Source organism: Scyliorhinus torazame, unplaced genomic scaffold (assembly GCF_047496885.1).
Source record: "Scyliorhinus torazame isolate Kashiwa2021f unplaced genomic scaffold, sScyTor2.1 scaffold_388, whole genome shotgun sequence".
Taxonomy (NCBI): domain Eukaryota; kingdom Metazoa; phylum Chordata; class Chondrichthyes; order Carcharhiniformes; family Scyliorhinidae; genus Scyliorhinus; species Scyliorhinus torazame.
This window is the reverse complement of record NW_027308115.1, coordinates 35,001-52,500: the sequence shown is the minus strand read 5'-3', so window position 1 is coordinate 52,500 and position 17,500 is coordinate 35,001.

The window sequence follows — 17,500 nt, the reverse complement described above, 5'->3', positions numbered from 1 at the left end:
GTGTGTGTGAGAGTGTGTGAGAGAGAGTGTGTGCGAGAGTGTGTGTGAGAGAGTGTGTGAGAGAGTGTGGGAGAGAGTGGGAGAGAGAGAGTGTGTGAGAGAGTGTGTGTGAGAGAGTGTGCGAGAGTGTGTGCTAGAGAATGTGTGAGAGAGAGAGTGTGTGAGAGAGAGAGTGTGTGAGAGAGATAGTCTGTGAGAGAGAGAGTGTATGAGTGTGTGAGAGACAGAGTGTGAGAGAGAGTGTGAGAGAGAGAGTGTGTGAGAGTGTGTGAGAGAGAGAGTGTGAGAGAGAGAGTGTTTGAGAGAGTGTGTGAGAGACAGTGTGTGAGAGAGTGTGTGAGAGGGTGAGAGAGTGTGTGGGAGAGTGTGGGAGAGTGTGAGAGAGTGTGTGAGAGAGTGTGTGAGAGAGTGTGAGTGAGTGTGAGAGAGTGTTAGAGAGAGAGTGAGAGAGAGTGAGAGAGAGTGAGAGAGTGTGAGAGAGAGTGTGTGCGAGAGAGTATGCGTGAGAGAGTGTGAGAGAGTGTGTGAGAGAGAATGTGTGTGAGACAGTGTGTGAAAGAGTGTGTGACAGTGTGCGAGAGAGTGTGTGAGAGTGAGTGTGTGAGAGAGAATGTGTGTGAGACAGTGTGTGAAAGAGTGCGTGAGAGAGTGTGTGGGATAATGTGTGTGAGAGCAAGTTTCAGAGAGAGTGTCTGTGAGAGAGAGCGTATGTGTGAGAGAGAGTGTGTGTGAGAGTGTGTGTGAGTGAGAGTGTGTGAGATATTGTGAGAGAGTGTGTGAGTGAGAGTGTGTGAGAGTGTGTGTGAGAGAGAGTCTGTGAGAGAATGTGAGAGAGTGTGTGAGAGAGAGTGAGTGTGAGAGAGAGTGTGTGAAAGAGTGTGTGTGTGAGTGTGTGTGAGAGAGAGTGTGTGAGAGAGAGTGTGTGTGAGAGTGTGAGAGAGTGTAAGAGAGTGTGTGAGAGAGTGTGTGAGAGTGTAAGAGATTGTATGAGAGAGTGTGTGACAGAGTGTGAGAGAGTGAGAGAGACAGTGTGTGTGTGAGAGTGTGTGAAAGAGAGACTGTATGTGTGAGAGTGTGTGAGGGAGAGTGTGTGTGAGCGAGTGTGTGAGAGTGTGAGAGTGTGTGTGAGTGAGTGTGTGTGAGAGATTGTGAGAGAGTCTGTGAGAGAGAGAGAGTGTGTGAGAGACAGTGTGTGAGAGTGTGTGAGAGAGAGAGTGTGAGAGAGAGTGTGTCAGAGAGTGTGTGAGACGGAGTGTGAGAGAGTGTGTGAGAGGGTTAGAGAGAGTGTGTGATAGAGCGTGAGAGAGTGTTAGAGAGTGTGTGAGAGTGAGAGAGAGTGTGAGAGTGTGAGAGAGTGTGAGTGATTGAGAGAGAGTGTGAGAGAGTGTGAGAGAGATTGTGAGAGAGAGTGAGAGAGTGTGAGAGAGAGTGTGTGCGAGAGAGTATGCGTGAGAGAGTGTGAGAGAGAGAGTGTGTGAGAGAGAATGTGTGTGAGACAGTGTGTGAAAGAGTGTGCACAGTGTGCGAGAGAGTGTGTGAGAGTGAGTGTGTGAGAGAGAATGTGTGTGTGATAGTGTGTGAAAGAGTGCGTGAGAGAGTGTGTGGGATACTGTGTGTGAGAGCAAGTTTCAGAGAGAGTGTCTGTGAGAGAGAGCGTCTGTGTGAGAGAGAGTGTGTGAGGGAGAGTGTGTGAGGGAGAGTGTGTGTGAGCGGGTGTGTGAGAGTGTGTGTGAGTGAGAGTGTGTGAGAGATTGTGTGAGAGTGTGTGAGTGAGAGTGTGTGAGAGTGTGTGTGAGAGAGAGAGTGTGTGCGAGAGAGTGCGAGAGAGTGTGACCGAGTGTTAGAGTCTGAGAGAGTGTGAGAGAGAGTGTGTGTGAGAGAGTGTGCGAGAGAGTGTGCGAGAGAGTGTGCGAGATAGTGTGCGAGAGAGTGTGCGAGAGAGTGTGTGAGAGAGTGTGTGAGAGACAGAGTGTGAGAGAGTGTGTGTGAGTGCGTGTGAGAGAGTGTGTGAGAGAGTGTGTGAGAGAGTGTGAGATAGTGAGCGAGTGTGTGAGAGAGAGTGTGTGAGAGTGTGAGAGAGTGTGTGAGAGTGTGAGAGAGTGTGTGAGAGAGTGTGTGAGAGTGTAAGAGAGTGTGTGAGAGATTGTGAGAGAGTGTGTGAGAGAGTGTGTGAGAAAATGTGAGAGAGTGTGAGAGAGTGTGAGCGAGAGTGTGAGAGTGTGTGAGAGAGTGTGTGAGAGTGTGTGAGAGTGTGTGTGAGAGAGTGTGTGAGAGTGTGTGCGAGAGTTAGAGAGTGTGTGTGAGAGAGTGTGTGAGAGAGTGTGCAAGATAGTGTGCGAGAGAGTGTGCGAGAGAGTGTGTGAGAGAGTGTGTGAGAGAGTGTGTGAGAGAGTGTGCGAGAGAGTGTGTGTGAGAGTGTGTTAGAGAGTGTGAGAGTGTGAGCGAGTGTGTGTGAGAGAGTGTTGAGAGAGTGTGTGAGAGAGTGTGCGAGAGAGTGTGTGAGAGAGTGTGCGAGAGAATGTGTGTGAGTGCGTGTGAGAGAGAGTGTATGTGGGGGAGAGGCTGTGTGAGAGATTGTGAGAGAGAGTGTGTGCGAGAGTGTGTGTGAGAGAGAGTGTGAGAGAGTGAGTGTGTGAGAGAGTGTGCGTGAGAGAGTGTGTGAGAGTGTGTGAATGAGAGTGTGAGAGAGAGAGTGTGTGAGAGAGAGAGTGTGTGAGAGAGAGAGTGTGTGAGAGAGATAGTGTGTGAGAGAGAGAGTGTATGAGTGTGTGAGAGACAGTGTGTGAGAGAGAGATTGTGAGAGAGAGAGTGTGTGAGAGAGTGTGTGAGAGAGAGTGTGTGAGTGTGAGAGAGGGTGAGAGAGAGTGTGTGAGAGTGTGAGAGAGTGTGTGAGAGAGAGTGTGTGAGAGAGTGTGTGTGAGAGAGAGTGTGAGTGTGAGAGAGGGTGAGAGAGAGTGTGTGAGAGTGTGAGAGAGTGTGTGAGAGAGAGTGTGTGAGAGAGGGTATGTGAGAGAGGGTGTGTGAGAGAGTGTGTGTGAGAGAGAGTGTGTGAGAGAGTGAGAGAGTGTGTGTGAGTGAGAGTGTGTGAGAGAGTGTGTGTGAGAGAGTGTGTGTGAGAGAGAGTGTGTGAGAGAGAGAGAGAGTGTGTGAGTGAGAGTGTGAGAGAGAGTGTGTGTGAGAGAGTGAGAGAGCGTGTGTGAGAGAGAGTGTGTGAGAGAGAGTGTGTGACAGAGTGTGTGTGAGAGAGTGTGTGTGAGAGAGTGTGTGAGAGAGTGTGTGTGTTTGAGAGTGTGTGAGAGAGAGTGTGTGAGAGAGTGTGTGAGAGCGTGTGTGTGAGAGTGAGAGAGTGTGTGTGAGAGAGAGTGTGTGAGAGAGAGGGTGTGAAAGAGTGTGTGTGAGAGAGTGTGTGTGAGAGAGAGTGTGTGAGAGAGTGTGTGTGAGAGAGAGAGTGTGTGAGAGAGAGTGTGTGAGAGCGTGTGTGAGAGAGTGTGTGTGAGAGAGTGTGTGTGAGAGAATGTGTGTGAGAGAGAGTGTGTGAGAGAGAGAGAGAGTGTGTGAGTGAGAGTGTGAGAGAGAGTGTGTGTGAGAGAGTGAGAGAGCGTGTGTGAGAGAGAGTGTGTGAGAGAGAGTGTGTGACAGAGTGTGTGTGAGAGAGTGTGTGTGAGAGAGTGTGTGAGAGAGTGTGTGTGTGAGAGAGTGTGTGAGAGAGAGTGTGTGTGAGAGAGTGTGTGAGAGCGTGTGTGTGAGAGTGAGAGAGTGTGTGTGAGAGAGAGTGTGTGAGAGAGAGGGTGTGAAAGAGTGTGTGTGAGAGAGTGTGTGTGAGAGAGAGTGTGTGAGAGAGTGTGTGTGAGAGAGAGTGTGTGAGAGAGTGTGTGTGAGAGAGTGTGTGTGAGAGAATGTGTGTGAGAGAGAGTGTGTGAGAGAGTGTGTGAGAGAGTGAGAGAGAGTGTGTGTGAGAGAGTGAGAGTGTGTGTGTGAGAGAGAGTGTGTGAGAGCGTGTGTGAGAGAGTGAGAGAGTGTGTGTGAGAGAGAGTGTGTGAGAGAGAGTGTGTGAGAGAGTGTTTGTGAGAGAGAGTGTGTGAGAGAGAGTGTGTGAGAGAGTGTGTGTGAGAGAGTGTGTGTGAGAGAGAGTGTGTGAGAGAGATTGTGTGAGAGAGTGTGTGAGAGAGTGAGAGAGAGTGTATGAGAGAGTGTGTGTGAGAGAGTGTGTGAGAGGGTGTGTGTGAGAGACTGTGTGTGAGAGAGAGTGTGTGAGAGAGAGTGTGTGAGAGAGAGTGTGTGAGAGTGTGTGTGAGAGAGAGTGTGTGAGAGTGTGAGAGAGAGAGTGTGTGAAAGAGTGTGTGAGAGAGTGTGTGTGAGAGGGAGTGTGAGAGGGAGTGTGAGAGAGAGTGTGTGTGAGAGTGTGAGAGTGTGTGTGAGAGTGTGTGTGAGAGTGTGAGAGAGTGTGTGAGAGAGTGTGAGAGAGTGTTTGATGAGAGAGTGTGAGAGAGTGAGAGAGAGAGTGAGAGAGAGCGTGAGAATGTGAGAGAGTGTGTGATAGAGTGTGTGAGAGAGAGTGTGTGAGAGAGGGTGACAGAGAGTGTGTGTCAGAGAGTGAGTGAGAGCGTGTGAGAGAGTGTGTGAGAGAGTGTGTGAGAGAGAGTGTGTGAGAGAGTGTCTGAGAGTTGTGTGAGAGTTTGTGAGAGAGTGTGTGAAAGTGTGTGTGTGAGAGAGTGTGAGAGACTGTGAGAGAGAGTGCAAGAGAGTGTGTGAGAGAGTGTGAGGGAGTGTGAGAGAGAGTGTGAGAGTGTGAGAGAGAGTGTGAGAGAGTGTGAGAGTGTGATAGAGAGTGTGAGAGAGTGTGAGAGAATGTGTGAGAGAGTGTGAGAGATAGTGTGTGTGAGAGAGTGTGTGTGTGAGATTGTGAGAGAGTGTGTGAGTGTGAGAGTGTGTGCGAGAGAGTGCGAGAGAGTGTGACCGAGTGTTAGAGAGTGTGAGAGAGTGTGCGAGATAGTGTGTGAGAGAGTGTGCGAGAGAGTGTGTGAGAGAGTGTGCGAGAGAGTGTGTGAGAGAGTGTGTGAGAGAGTGTGTGTGAGTGCGTGTGAGAGAGTGTGTGAGAGAGTGAGAGAGTGTGTGAGAGAGAGTGTGTGAGAGTATGAGAGAGTGTGTGAGAGTGTGTGAGAGATTGTGAGAGAGTGTGTGAGAGAGTGTGAGAGAGTGTGTGAGAAAATGTGAGAGAGTGTGAGAGAGTGTGAGCGAGAGTGTGAGAGAGTGTGTGAGAGAGTGTGTGAGAGTGTGTGAGAGTGTGTGTGAGAGAGTGTGTGAGAGTGTGTGAAAGAGAGACTGTATGTGTGAGAGGGTGTGAGGGAGAGTGTGTGTGAGCGAGTGTGTGAGAGTGTGTGAGTGAGTGTGTGTGAGAGATTGTGAGAGAGTCTGTGAGAGAGAGAGAGTGTGTGAGAGAGTGTGTGAGAGAGTGTGTGAGAGTGTCCGAGATTGTGTGAGAGAGTGTGAGAGAGTGTGTGAGAGAGTGTGAGAGAGTGTGAGAGAGTGAGAGAGAGAGTGAGAGAGTGTGTGTTAGAGAGTGTGTGAGAGAGTGTGTGAGAGAGTGTGTGAGAGAGTGTGCGAGAGAGTTGTGTGTGAGTGCGTGTGAGAGAGAGTGTATGTGAGGGAGAGTGTGTGTGAGAGAGTGTGAGAGAGAGTGTGTGCGAGAGTGTGTGTGTGAGAGAGTGTGTGAGAGAGTGTGTGTGTGAAAGAGTGTGTGAGAGAGAATGTGTGTGAGAGAGTGTGTGAGAGCGTGTGTGTGAGAGTGAGAGAGTGTGTGTGAGAGAGAGTGTGTGAGAGTGTGTGTGAGAGAGTGTGTGAGAGCGTGTGTGTGAGAGTGAGAGAGTGTGTGTGAGAGAGTGTGTGTGAGAGAGAGGGTGTGAAAGAGTGTGTGTGAGAGAGTGTGTGTGAGAGAGAGTGTGTGAGAGAGTGTGTGTGAGAGAGAGTGTGTGTGAGAGAGTGTGTGAGAGAGTGTGTGTGAGAGAATGTGTGTGAGAGAGAGTGTGTGAGAGAGTGTGTGAGAGAGTGAGAGAGAGTGTGTGTGAGAGAGTGAGAGTGTGTGTGTGAGAGCGTGTGAGAGAGAGTGAGAGTGTGTGAGAGAGAGAGTGTGAGAGAGAGAGAGTGTGAGAGAGAGAGTGTGTGAGAGAGTGTGTGTGAGAGAGTGTGTGAGAGAGCGAGTGTGTGACAGAGTGTGTGAGAGATGTGTGAGAGTTTGTGAGAGAGTGTGTGAAAGTGTGTGTGTGAGAGAGTGTGAGAGACTGTGAGAGAGAGTGCAAGAGAGTGTGTGAGAGAGTGTGAGAGAGTGTGAGAGAGAGTGTGAGAGTGTGACAGAGTGTGTGAGAGAGTGTGAGAGATAGTGTGAGAGAGAGTGTGTGTGAGAGAGTGTGTGTGATAGAGAATGTGTGAGAGAGAGAGTGTGTGAGAGAGAGTGTGAGAGAGTGTGTGTGAGAGAATGTGTGTGAGAGAGTGTGTGTGAGAGAGAGAGAGTGTATGAGTGTGTGAGAGACAGTGTGTGAGAGTGTGTGAGAGAGAGAGTGTGAGAGAGAGTGTGTCAGAGAGTGTGTGAGACGGAGTGTGAGAGAGTGTGTGAGAGGGTTAGAGAGAGTGTGTGATAGAGCGTGAGAGAGTGTTAGAGAGTGTGTGAGAGTGAGAGAGAGTGTGAGAGTGTGAGAGAGTGTGAGTGATTGAGAGAGAGTGTGAGAGAGTGTGAGAGAGATTGTGAGAGAGAGTGAGAGAGTGTGAGAGAGAGTGTGTGCGAGAGAGTATGCGTGAGAGAGTGTGAGAGAGAGAGTGTGTGAGAGAGAATGTGTGTGAGACAGTGTGTGAAAGAGTGTGCACAGTGTGCGAGAGAGTGTGTGAGAGTGAGTGTGTGAGAGAGAATGTGTGTGTGATAGTGTGTGAAAGAGTGCGTGAGAGAGTGTGTGGGATACTGTGTGTGAGAGCAAGTTTCAGAGAGAGTGTCTGTGAGAGAGAGCGTCTGTGTGAGAGAGAGTGTGTGAGGGAGAGTGTGTGAGGGAGAGTGTGTGTGAGCGGGTGTGTGAGAGTGTGTGTGAGTGAGAGTGTGTGAGAGATTGTGTGAGAGTGTGTGAGTGAGAGTGTGTGAGAGTGTGTGTGAGAGAGAGTCTGTGAGAGATTGTGAGAGAGTGTGTGAGAGAGAGTGAGTGTGAGAGAGAGTGTGTGAAAGTGTGAGAGAGTTTAAGAGAGTGTGTAAGAGAGTGTGTGAGAGAGTGTGTGAGAGTGTAAGAGATTGTATGAGAGAGTGTGAGAGAGTGTGTGACAGAGTGTGAGAGAGTGAGAGAGAGAGTGTATGTGTGAGAGCGTGTGAAAGAGAGACTGTATGTGTGAGAGTGTATGAGGGAGAGTGTGTGTGAGCGAGTGTGTGAGAGTGTGAGAGAGTGTGTGAGTGAGTGCGTGTGAGAGATTGTGAGAGATTGTGAGAGAGTCTGTGAGAGAGAGAGAGTGTGTGAGAGAGTGTGTGAGAGTGTCCGAGAGTGTGTGAGAGAGTGTGAGAGAGTGAGAGAGAGAGTGTGAGAGAGTGAGAGAGAGAGTGAGATAGTGTGCAAGAGAGTGTGTGAAAGAGTGTGCAAGATAGTGTGTGAGAGAGTGTGCGAGAGAGTGTGTGTGAGTGCGTGTGAGAGAGTGTGTGAGAGAGTGTGAGAGTGTGAGAGAGTGAGAGAGTGTGAGCGAGTGTGTGTGAGAGAGTGTGTGAGAGAGTGCGTGAGAGAGTGTGCGAGAGAGTTGTTTGTGAGTGCGTGTGAGAGAGAGTGTATGGGAGGGAGAGTGTGTGTGAGAGTGTGTGAGAGAGAGTGTGTGCGAGAGTGTGTGTGAGAGAGTGTGTGAGAGAGTGTGGGAGAGAGTGGGAGAGAGAGAGTGTGTGAGAGAGTGTGTGTGAGAGAGTGTGCGAGAGTGTGTGCTAGAGAATGTGTGAGAGAGAGAGTGTGTGAGAGAGAGAGTGTGTGAGAGAGATAGTCTGTGAGAGAGAGAGTGTATGAGTGTGTGAGAGACAGAGTGTGAGAGAGAGTGTGAGAGAGAGAGTGTGTGAGAGTGTGTGAGAGAGAGAGTGTGAGAGAGAGAGTGTTTGAGAGAGTGTGTGAGAGACAGTGTGTGAGAGAGTGTGTGAGAGGGTGAGAGAGTGTGTGGGAGAGTGTGGGAGAGTGTGAGAGAGTGTGTGAGAGAGTGTGTGAGAGAGTGTGAGTGAGTGTGAGAGAGTGTTAGAGAGAGAGTGAGAGAGAGTGAGAGAGAGTGAGAGAGTGTGAGAGAGAGTGTGTGCGAGAGAGTATGCGTGAGAGAGTGTGAGAGAGTGTGTGAGAGAGAATGTGTGTGAGACAGTGTGTGAAAGAGTGTGTGACAGTGTGCGAGAGAGTGTGTGAGAGTGAGTGTGTGAGAGAGAATGTGTGTGAGACAGTGTGTGAAAGAGTGCGTGAGAGAGTGTGTGGGATAATGTGTGTGAGAGCAAGTTTCAGAGAGAGTGTCTGTGAGAGAGAGCGTATGTGTGAGAGAGAGTGTGTGTGAGAGTGTGTGTGAGTGAGAGTGTGTGAGATATTGTGAGAGAGTGTGTGAGTGAGAGTGTGTGAGAGTGTGTGTGAGAGAGAGTCTGTGAGAGAATGTGAGAGAGTGTGTGAGAGAGAGTGAGTGTGAGAGAGAGTGTGTGAAAGAGTGTGTGTGTGAGTGTGTGTGAGAGAGAGTGTGTGAGAGAGAGTGTGTGTGAGAGTGTGAGAGAGTGTAAGAGAGTGTGTGAGAGAGTGTGTGAGAGTGTAAGAGATTGTATGAGAGAGTGTGTGACAGAGTGTGAGAGAGTGAGAGAGACAGTGTGTGTGTGAGAGTGTGTGAAAGAGAGACTGTATGTGTGAGAGTGTGTGAGGGAGAGTGTGTGTGAGCGAGTGTGTGAGAGTGTGAGAGTGTGTGTGAGTGAGTGTGTGTGAGAGATTGTGAGAGAGTCTGTGAGAGAGAGAGAGTGTGTGAGAGACAGTGTGTGAGAGTGTGTGAGAGAGAGAGTGTGAGAGAGAGTGTGTCAGAGAGTGTGTGAGACGGAGTGTGAGAGAGTGTGTGAGAGGGTTAGAGAGAGTGTGTGATAGAGCGTGAGAGAGTGTTAGAGAGTGTGTGAGAGTGAGAGAGAGTGTGAGAGTGTGAGAGAGTGTGAGTGATTGAGAGAGAGTGTGAGAGAGTGTGAGAGAGATTGTGAGAGAGAGTGAGAGAGTGTGAGAGAGAGTGTGTGCGAGAGAGTATGCGTGAGAGAGTGTGAGAGAGAGAGTGTGTGAGAGAGAATGTGTGTGAGACAGTGTGTGAAAGAGTGTGCACAGTGTGCGAGAGAGTGTGTGAGAGTGAGTGTGTGAGAGAGAATGTGTGTGTGATAGTGTGTGAAAGAGTGCGTGAGAGAGTGTGTGGGATACTGTGTGTGAGAGCAAGTTTCAGAGAGAGTGTCTGTGAGAGAGAGCGTCTGTGTGAGAGAGAGTGTGTGAGGGAGAGTGTGTGAGGGAGAGTGTGTGTGAGCGGGTGTGTGAGAGTGTGTGTGAGTGAGAGTGTGTGAGAGATTGTGTGAGAGTGTGTGAGTGAGAGTGTGTGAGAGTGTGTGTGAGAGAGAGTCTGTGAGAGATTGTGAGAGAGTGTGTGAGAGAGAGTGAGTGTGAGAGAGAGTGTGTGAAAGTGTGAGAGAGTTTAAGAGAGTGTGTAAGAGAGTGTGTGAGAGAGTGTGTGAGAGTGTAAGAGATTGTATGAGAGAGTGTGAGAGAGTGTGTGACAGAGTGTGAGAGAGTGAGAGAGAGAGTGTATGTGTGAGCGTGTGAAAGAGAGACTGTATGTGTGAGAGTGTATGAGGGAGAGTGTGTGTGAGCGAGTGTGTGAGAGTGTGAGAGAGTGTGTGAGTGAGTGCGTGTGAGAGATTGTGAGAGATTGTGAGAGAGTCTGTGAGAGAGAGAGAGTGTGTGAGAGAGTGTGTGAGAGTGTCCGAGAGTGTGTGAGAGAGTGTGAGAGAGTGAGAGAGAGAGTGTGAGAGAGTGAGAGAGAGAGTGAGATAGTGTGCAAGAGAGTGTGTGAAAGAGTGTGCAAGATAGTGTGTGAGAGAGTGTGCGAGAGAGTGTGTGTGAGTGCGTGTGAGAGAGTGTGTGAGAGAGTGTGAGAGTGTGAGAGAGTGAGAGTGTGAGCGAGTGTGTGTGAGAGAGTGTGTGAGAGAGTGCGTGAGAGAGTGTGCGAGAGAGTTGTTTGTGAGTGCGTGTGAGAGAGAGTGTATGGGAGGGAGAGTGTGTGTGAGAGTGTGTGAGAGAGAGTGTGTGCGAGAGTGTGTGTGAGAGAGTGTGTGAGAGAGTGTGGGAGAGAGTGGGAGAGAGAGAGTGTGTGAGAGAGTGTGTGTGAGAGAGTGTGCGAGAGTGTGTGCTAGAGAATGTGTGAGAGAGAGAGTGTGTGAGAGAGAGAGTGTGTGAGAGAGATAGTCTGTGAGAGAGAGAGTGTATGAGTGTGTGAGAGACAGAGTGTGAGAGAGAGTGTGAGAGAGAGAGTGTGTGAGAGTGTGTGAGAGAGAGAGTGTGAGAGAGAGAGTGTTTGAGAGAGTGTGTGAGAGACAGTGTGTGAGAGAGTGTGTGAGAGGGTGAGAGAGTGTGTGGGAGAGTGTGGGAGAGTGTGAGAGAGTGTGTGAGAGAGTGTGTGAGAGAGTGTGAGTGAGTGTGAGAGAGTGTTAGAGAGAGAGTGAGAGAGAGTGAGAGAGAGTGAGAGAGTGTGAGAGAGAGTGTGTGCGAGAGAGTATGCGTGAGAGAGTGTGAGAGAGTGTGTGAGAGAGAATGTGTGTGAGACAGTGTGTGAAAGAGTGTGTGACAGTGTGCGAGAGAGTGTGTGAGAGTGAGTGTGTGAGAGAGAATGTGTGTGAGACAGTGTGTGAAAGAGTGCGTGAGAGAGTGTGTGGGATAATGTGTGTGAGAGCAAGTTTCAGAGAGAGTGTCTGTGAGAGAGAGCGTATGTGTGAGAGAGAGTGTGTGTGAGAGTGTGTGTGAGTGAGAGTGTGTGAGATATTGTGAGAGAGTGTGTGAGTGAGAGTGTGTGAGAGTGTGTGTGAGAGAGAGTCTGTGAGAGAATGTGAGAGAGTGTGTGAGAGAGAGTGAGTGTGAGAGAGAGTGTGTGAAAGAGTGTGTGTGTGAGTGTGTGTGAGAGAGAGTGTGTGAGAGAGAGTGTGTGTGAGAGTGTGAGAGAGTGTAAGAGAGTGTGTGAGAGAGTGTGTGAGAGTGTAAGAGATTGTATGAGAGAGTGTGTGACAGAGTGTGAGAGAGTGAGAGAGACAGTGTGTGTGTGAGAGTGTGTGAAAGAGAGACTGTATGTGTGAGAGTGTGTGAGGGAGAGTGTGTGTGAGCGAGTGTGTGAGAGTGTGAGAGTGTGTGTGAGTGAGTGTGTGTGAGAGATTGTGAGAGAGTCTGTGAGAGAGAGAGAGTGTGTGAGAGAGTGTGTGAGAGAGTGTGTGAGAGAGTGTGTGAGAGTGTCCGAGAGTGTGTGAGAGAGTGTGAGAGAGTGTGTGAGAGAGTGTGAGAGAGAGAGTGAGAGAGAGCGTGAGAATGTGAGAGAGTGTGTGAGAGATATGTGAGAGATGTGTGAGAGATAGTGTGTGAGAGAGCGAGTGTGTGAGAGAGTGTGTGAGAGTTGTGTGAGAGAGAGTGTGTGTGAGAGTGTGTGTGAGAGAGTGTGGGAGAGAGTGTGAGAGAGAGAGAGAGTGTGAGAGAGAGTGTGTGAGAGAGTGTGTGAGAGTGTGTGCTAGAGAATGTGTGTGAGAGAGAGTGTGTGAGAGAGTGTGTGTGAGAGAGTGTGAGAGTGTGTGAGAGTGTGTGAGAGTGTGTGAGAGAGAGTGTGTGAGAGAGTGTGTGAGAGGGTGAGAGAGAGTGTGTGAGAGAGTGTGAGAGAGTGTGTGAGAGTGTGAGAGAGAGTGTGAGAGAGTGTGTGAGAGAGTGTGAGAGAGAGTGTGCGTGAGAGAGTGTGAGAGGGAGAGTGTGTGAGAGAGAATGTGTGTGAGACAGTGTGCGAGAGAGTGTGAGTGAGTGTGTGTGAGAGATTGTGAGAGAGTCTGTGAGAGAGAGAGAGTGTGTGAGAGACTGTGTGAGAGAGAGTGTGTGAGAGTGTCCGAGAGTGTGTGAGAGTGTGTGAGAGAGTGTGTGAGAGAGTGTGAGAGAGTGAGAGAGAGAGTGAGAGAGAGAGTGAGAATGTGAGAGAGTGTGTGAGAGATGTGTGAGAGTGTGTGAGAGAGGGTGACAGAGAGTGTGTGTGAGAGAGTGTGTGAGAGAGAGTGTGTGAGAGAGCGAGTGTGTGAGAGAGTGTGTGAGAGTTGTGTGAGAGTTTGTGAGAGAGTGTGTGAAAGTGTGTGTGTGAGAGAGTGTGAGAGACTGTGAGAGAGAGTGTGAGAGAGTGTGTGAGAGAGCGTGAGAGAGTATGAGAGAGAGTGTGAGAGAGTGTGAGAGAGTGTGTGAGAGAGTGTGAGAGATAGTGTGAGAGAGAGTGTGTGTGAGAGAGTGTGTGTGTGAGATTGTGAGAGAGTGCGAAAGAAGTTGTGTGAGAGAGAGTGTGTGAGTGTGAGAGTGTGTGCGAGAGTGTGCGATAGAGTGTGACCGAGTGTTAGAGAGTGAGAGAGTGTGTGAGAGAGTGTGAGATTGTGTGTGAGAGAGGGTGTGTGTGTGAGAGAGAGAGTGTATGAGTGTGTGAGTGAGTGTGTGTGAGAGTGTGTAAGAGAGAGAGTGTGAGAGAGAGAGTGTGTCAGAGAGTGTGTGAGAGGGAGTGTGAGAGAGTGTGTGAAAGGGTTAGAGAGAGTGTGTGAGAGAGTGTGAGAGAGTGTGTGAGATTGTGAGAGAGAGTGTGAGAGAGTGTGTGAGAGAGTGTGAGTGATTGAGAGAGAGTGTGAGAGAGTGTGAGAGAGAGTGTGAGAGAGAGTGAGAGAGTGTGAGAGAGAGTGTGCGAGAGAGTATGCGTGAGAGAGTGTGAGAGAGACAGTGTGTGAGAGAGAATGTGTGTGAGACAGTGTGTGACAGTGTGCGAGAGAGTGTGTGAGAGTGAGTGTGTGAGAGAGAATGTGTGTGAGAGCAAGTTTCAGAGAGAGTGTCGGTGAGAGAGAGCGTATGTGTGAGAGAGAGTGTGTGAGGGAGAGTGTGTGAGGGAGAGTGTGTGTGAGCGAGTGTGTGAGAGTGTGTGTGAGTGAGAGTGTGTGAGAGATTGTGAGAGAGTGTGTGAGTGAGCGTGTGTGAGAGTGTGTGTGAGAGAGAGTCTGTGAGAGATTGTGAGAGAGTTTGTGAGAGAGAGTGAGTGTGAGAGAGAGTGTGTGAAAGAGTGTGTGTGTGAGAGAGAGAGTGTGAGAGAGAGTGTGTGTGAGAGTGTGAGAGAGTTTAAGAGAGTGTGTGAGAGAGTGTGTGAGAGTGTATAAGAGAGTGTGAGAGAGTGAGAGAGAGAGTGTATGTGTGAGAGTGTGAGAGAGAGAGAGTGTGAGGGAGAGTGTGTGAGCGAGTGTGTAAGAGTGTGAGAGAGTGTGAGTGAGTGTGTGTGAGAGATTGTGAGAAGTCTGTGAGAGAGAGAGTGTGTGAGAGAGTGTGTGAGAGAGTGTGTGAAAGTGTCCGAGAGTGTGTGGGAGAGTGTGAGAGATTGTGTGAGAGAGTGTGAGAGAGTGTGAGAGAGTGTGAGTGATTGAGAGAGAGTGTGAGAGAGTGTGAGAGAGATTGTGAGAGAGAGTGAGAGAGTGTGAGAGAGAGTGTGTGCGAGAGAGTATGCGTGAGAGAGTGTGAGAGAGAGAGTGTGTGAGAGAGAATGTGTGTGAGACAGTGTGTGAAAGAGTGTGGACAGTGTGCGAGAGAGTGTGTGAGAGTGAGTGTGTGAGAGAGAATGTGTGTGTGATAGTGTGTGAAAGAGTGCGTGAGAGAGTGTGTGGGATACTGTGTGTGAGAGCAAGTTTCAGAGAGAGTGTCTGTGAGAGAGAGCGTCTGTGTGAGAGAGAGTGTGTGAGGGAGAGTGTGTGAGGGAGAGTGTGTGTGAGCGGGTGTGTGAGAGTGTGTGTGAGTGAGAGTGTGTGAGAGATTGTGTGAGAGTGTGTGAGTGAGAGTGTGTGAGAGTGTGTGTGAGAGAGAGTCTGTGAGAGATTGTGAGAGAGTGTGTGAGAGAGAGTGAGTGTGAGAGAGAATGTGTGAAAGTGTGAGAGAGTTTAAGAGAGTGTGTAAGAGAGTGTGTGAGAGAGTGTGTGAGAGTGTAAGAGATTGTATGAGAGAGTGTGAGAGAGTGTGTGACAGAGTGTGAGAGAGTGAGAGAGAGAGTGTATGTGTGAGAGCGTGTGAAAGAGAGACTGTATGTGTGAGAGTGTATGAGGGAGAGTGTGTGTGAGCGAGTGTGTGAGAGTGTGAGAGAGTGTGTGAGTGAGTGTGTGTGAGAGATTGTGAGAGATTGTGAGAGAGTCTGTGAGAGAGAGAGAGTGTGTGAGAGAGTGTGTGAGAGTGTCCGAGAGTGTGTGAGAGAGTGTGAGAGAGTGAGAGAGAGAGTGTGAGAGAGTGAGAGAGAGAGTGAGATAGTGTGCAAGAGAGTGTGTGAAAGAGTGTGCAAGATAGTGTGTGAGAGAGTGTGCGAGAGAGTGTGTGTGAGTGCGTGTGAGAGAGTATGTGAGAGAGTGTGAGAGTGTGAGAGAGTGAGAGAGTGTGAGCGAGTGTGTGTGAGAGAGTGTGTGAGAGAGTGCGTGAGAGAGTGTGCGAGAGAGTGTGCGAGAGAGTTGTTTGTGAGTGCGTGTGAGAGAGAGTGTATGGGAGGGAGAGTGTGTGTGAGAGTGTGTGAGAGAGAGTGTGTGCGAGAGTGTGTGTGAGAGATTGTGTGAGAGAGTGTGGGAGAGAGTGGGAGAGAGAGAGTGTGTGAGAGAGTGTGTGTGAGAGAGTGTGCGAGAGTGTGTGCTAGAGAATGTGTGAGAGAGAGAGTGTGTGAGAGAGAGAGTGTGTGAGAGAGATAGTCTGTGAGAGAGAGAGTGTATGAGTGTGTGAGAGACAGAGTGTGAGAGAGAGAGTGTGAGAGAGAGAGTGTGTGAGAGTGTGTGAGAGAGAGAGTGTGAGAGAGAGAGTGTTTGAGAGAGTGTGTGAGAGACAGTGTGTGAGAGAGTGTGTGAGAGGGTGAGAGAGTGTGTGGGAGAGTGTGGGAGAGTGTGAGAGAGTGTGTGAGAGAGTGTGTGAGAGAGTGTGAGTGAGTGTGAGAGAGTGTTAGAGAGAGTGTGAGAGAGAGTGAGAGAGAGTGAGAGAGTGTGAGAGAGAGTGTGTGCGAGAGAGTATGCGTGAGAGAGTGTGAGAGAGTGTGTGAGAGAGAATGTGTGTGAGACAGTGTGTGAAAGAGTGTGTGACAGTGTGCGAGAGAGTGTGTGAGAGTGAGTGTGTGAGAGAGAATGTGTGTGAGACAGTGTGTGAAAGAGTGCGTGAGAGAGTGTGTGGGATAATGTGTGTGAGAGCAAGTTTCAGAGAGAGTGTCTGTGAGAGAGAGCGTATGTGTGAGAGAGAGTGTGTGTGAGAGTGTGTGTGAGTGAGAGTGTGTGAGATATTGTGAGAGAGTGTGTGAGTGAGAGTGTGTGAGAGAGAGTCTGTGAGAGATTGTGAGAGAGTGTGTGAGAGAGAGTGAGTGTGAGAGAGAGTGTGTGAAAGAGTGTGTGTGTGAGTGTGTGTGAGAGAGAGTGTGTGAGAGAGAGTGTGTGTGAGAGTGTGAGAGAGTGTAAGAGAGTGTGTGAGAGAGTGTGTGAGAGTGTAAGAGATTGTATGAGAGAGTGTGAGAGAGTGTGTGACAGAGTGTGAGAGAGTGAGAGAGACAGTGTGTGTGTGAGAGTGTGTGAAAGAGAGACTGTATGTGTGAGAGTGTGTGAGGGAGAGTGTGTGTGAGCGAGTGTGTGAGAGTGTGAGAGTGTGTGTGAGTGAGTGTGTGTGTGAGATTGTGAGAGAGTCTGTGAGAGAGAGAGAGTGTGTGAGAGAGTGTGTGAGAGAGTGTGTGAGAGTGTCCGAGAGTGTGTGAGAGAGTGTGAGAGAGTGTGTGAGAGAGTGTGAGAGAGAGAGTGAGAGAGAGCGTGAGAATGTGAGAGAGTGTGAGAGATATGTGAGAGATGTGTGAGAGATAGTGTGTGAGAGAGCGAGTGTGTGAGAGAGTGTGTGAGAGTTGTGTGAGAGTTTGTGAGAGAGAGTGTGTGTGAGAGTGTGTGTGAGAGAGTGTGGGAGAGAGTGTGAGAGAGAGAGAGAGTGTGAGAGAGAGTGTGTGAGAGAGTGTGTGAGAGTGTGTGCTAGAGAATGTGTGTGAGAGAGAGTGTGTGAGAGAGTGTGTGTGAGAGAGTGTGAGAGTGTGTGAGATTGTGTGAGAGTGTGTGAGAGAGAGTGTGTGAGAGAGTGTGTGAGAGGGTGAGAGAGAGTGTGTGAGAGAGTGTGAGAGAGTGTGTGAGAGTGTGAGAGAGAGTGTGAGAGAGTGTGTGAGAGAGTGTGAGTGAGTGTGAGAGAGTGTGAGAGAGGGTGTGCGTGAGAGAGTGTGAGAGGGAGAGTGTGTGAGAGATAATGTGTGTGAGACAGTGTGCGAGAGAGTGTGAGTGAGTGTGTGTGAGAGATTGTGAGAGAGTCTGTGAGAGAGAGAGAGTGTGTGAGAGACTGTGTGAGAGAGAGTGTGTGAGAGTGTCCGAGAGTGTGTGAGAGTGTGTGAGAGAGTGTGTGAGAGAGTGTGAGAGAGTGAGAGAGAGAGTGAGAGAGAGAGTGAGAATGTGAGAGAGTGTGTGAGAGATGTGTGAGAGTGTGTGAGAGAGGGTGACAGAGAGTGTGTGTGAGAGAGTGTGTGAGAGAGAGTGTGTGAGAGAGCGAGTGTGTGAGAGAGTGTGTGAGAGTTGTGTGAGAGTTTGTGAGAGAGTGTGTGAAAGTGTGTGTGTGAGAGAGTGTGAGAGACTGTGAGAGAGAGTGTGAGAGAGTGTGTGAGAGAGCGTGAGAGAGTATGAGAGAGAGTGTGAGAGAGTGTGAGAGAGTGTGTGAGAGAGTGTGAGAGATAGTGTGAGAGAGAGTGTGTGTGAGAGAGTGTGTGTGTGAGATTGTGAGAGAGTGCGAAAGAAGTTGTGTGAGAGAGAGTGTGTGAGTGTGAGAGTGTGTGCGAGAGTGTGCGATAGAGTGTGACCGAGTGTTAGAGAGTGAGAGAGTGTGTGAGAGAGTGTGAGATTGTGTGTGAGAGAGGGTGTGTGTGTGAGAGAGAGAGTGTATGAGTGTGTGAGTGAGTGTGTGTGAGAGTGTGTAAGAGAGAGAGTGTGAGAGAGAGAGTGTGTCAGAGAGTGTGTGAGAGGGAGTGTGAGAGAGTGTGTGAAAGGGTTAGAGAGAGTGTGTGAGAGAGTGTGAGAGAGTGTGTGAGAGTGTGAGAGAGAGTGTGAGAGAGTGTGTGAGAGAGTGTGAGTGATTGAGAGAGAGTGTGAGAGAGTGTGAGAGAGAGTGTGAGAGAGAGTGAGAGAGTGTGAGAGAGAGTGTGCGAGAGAGTATGCGTGAGAGAGTGTGAGAGAGAGAGTGTG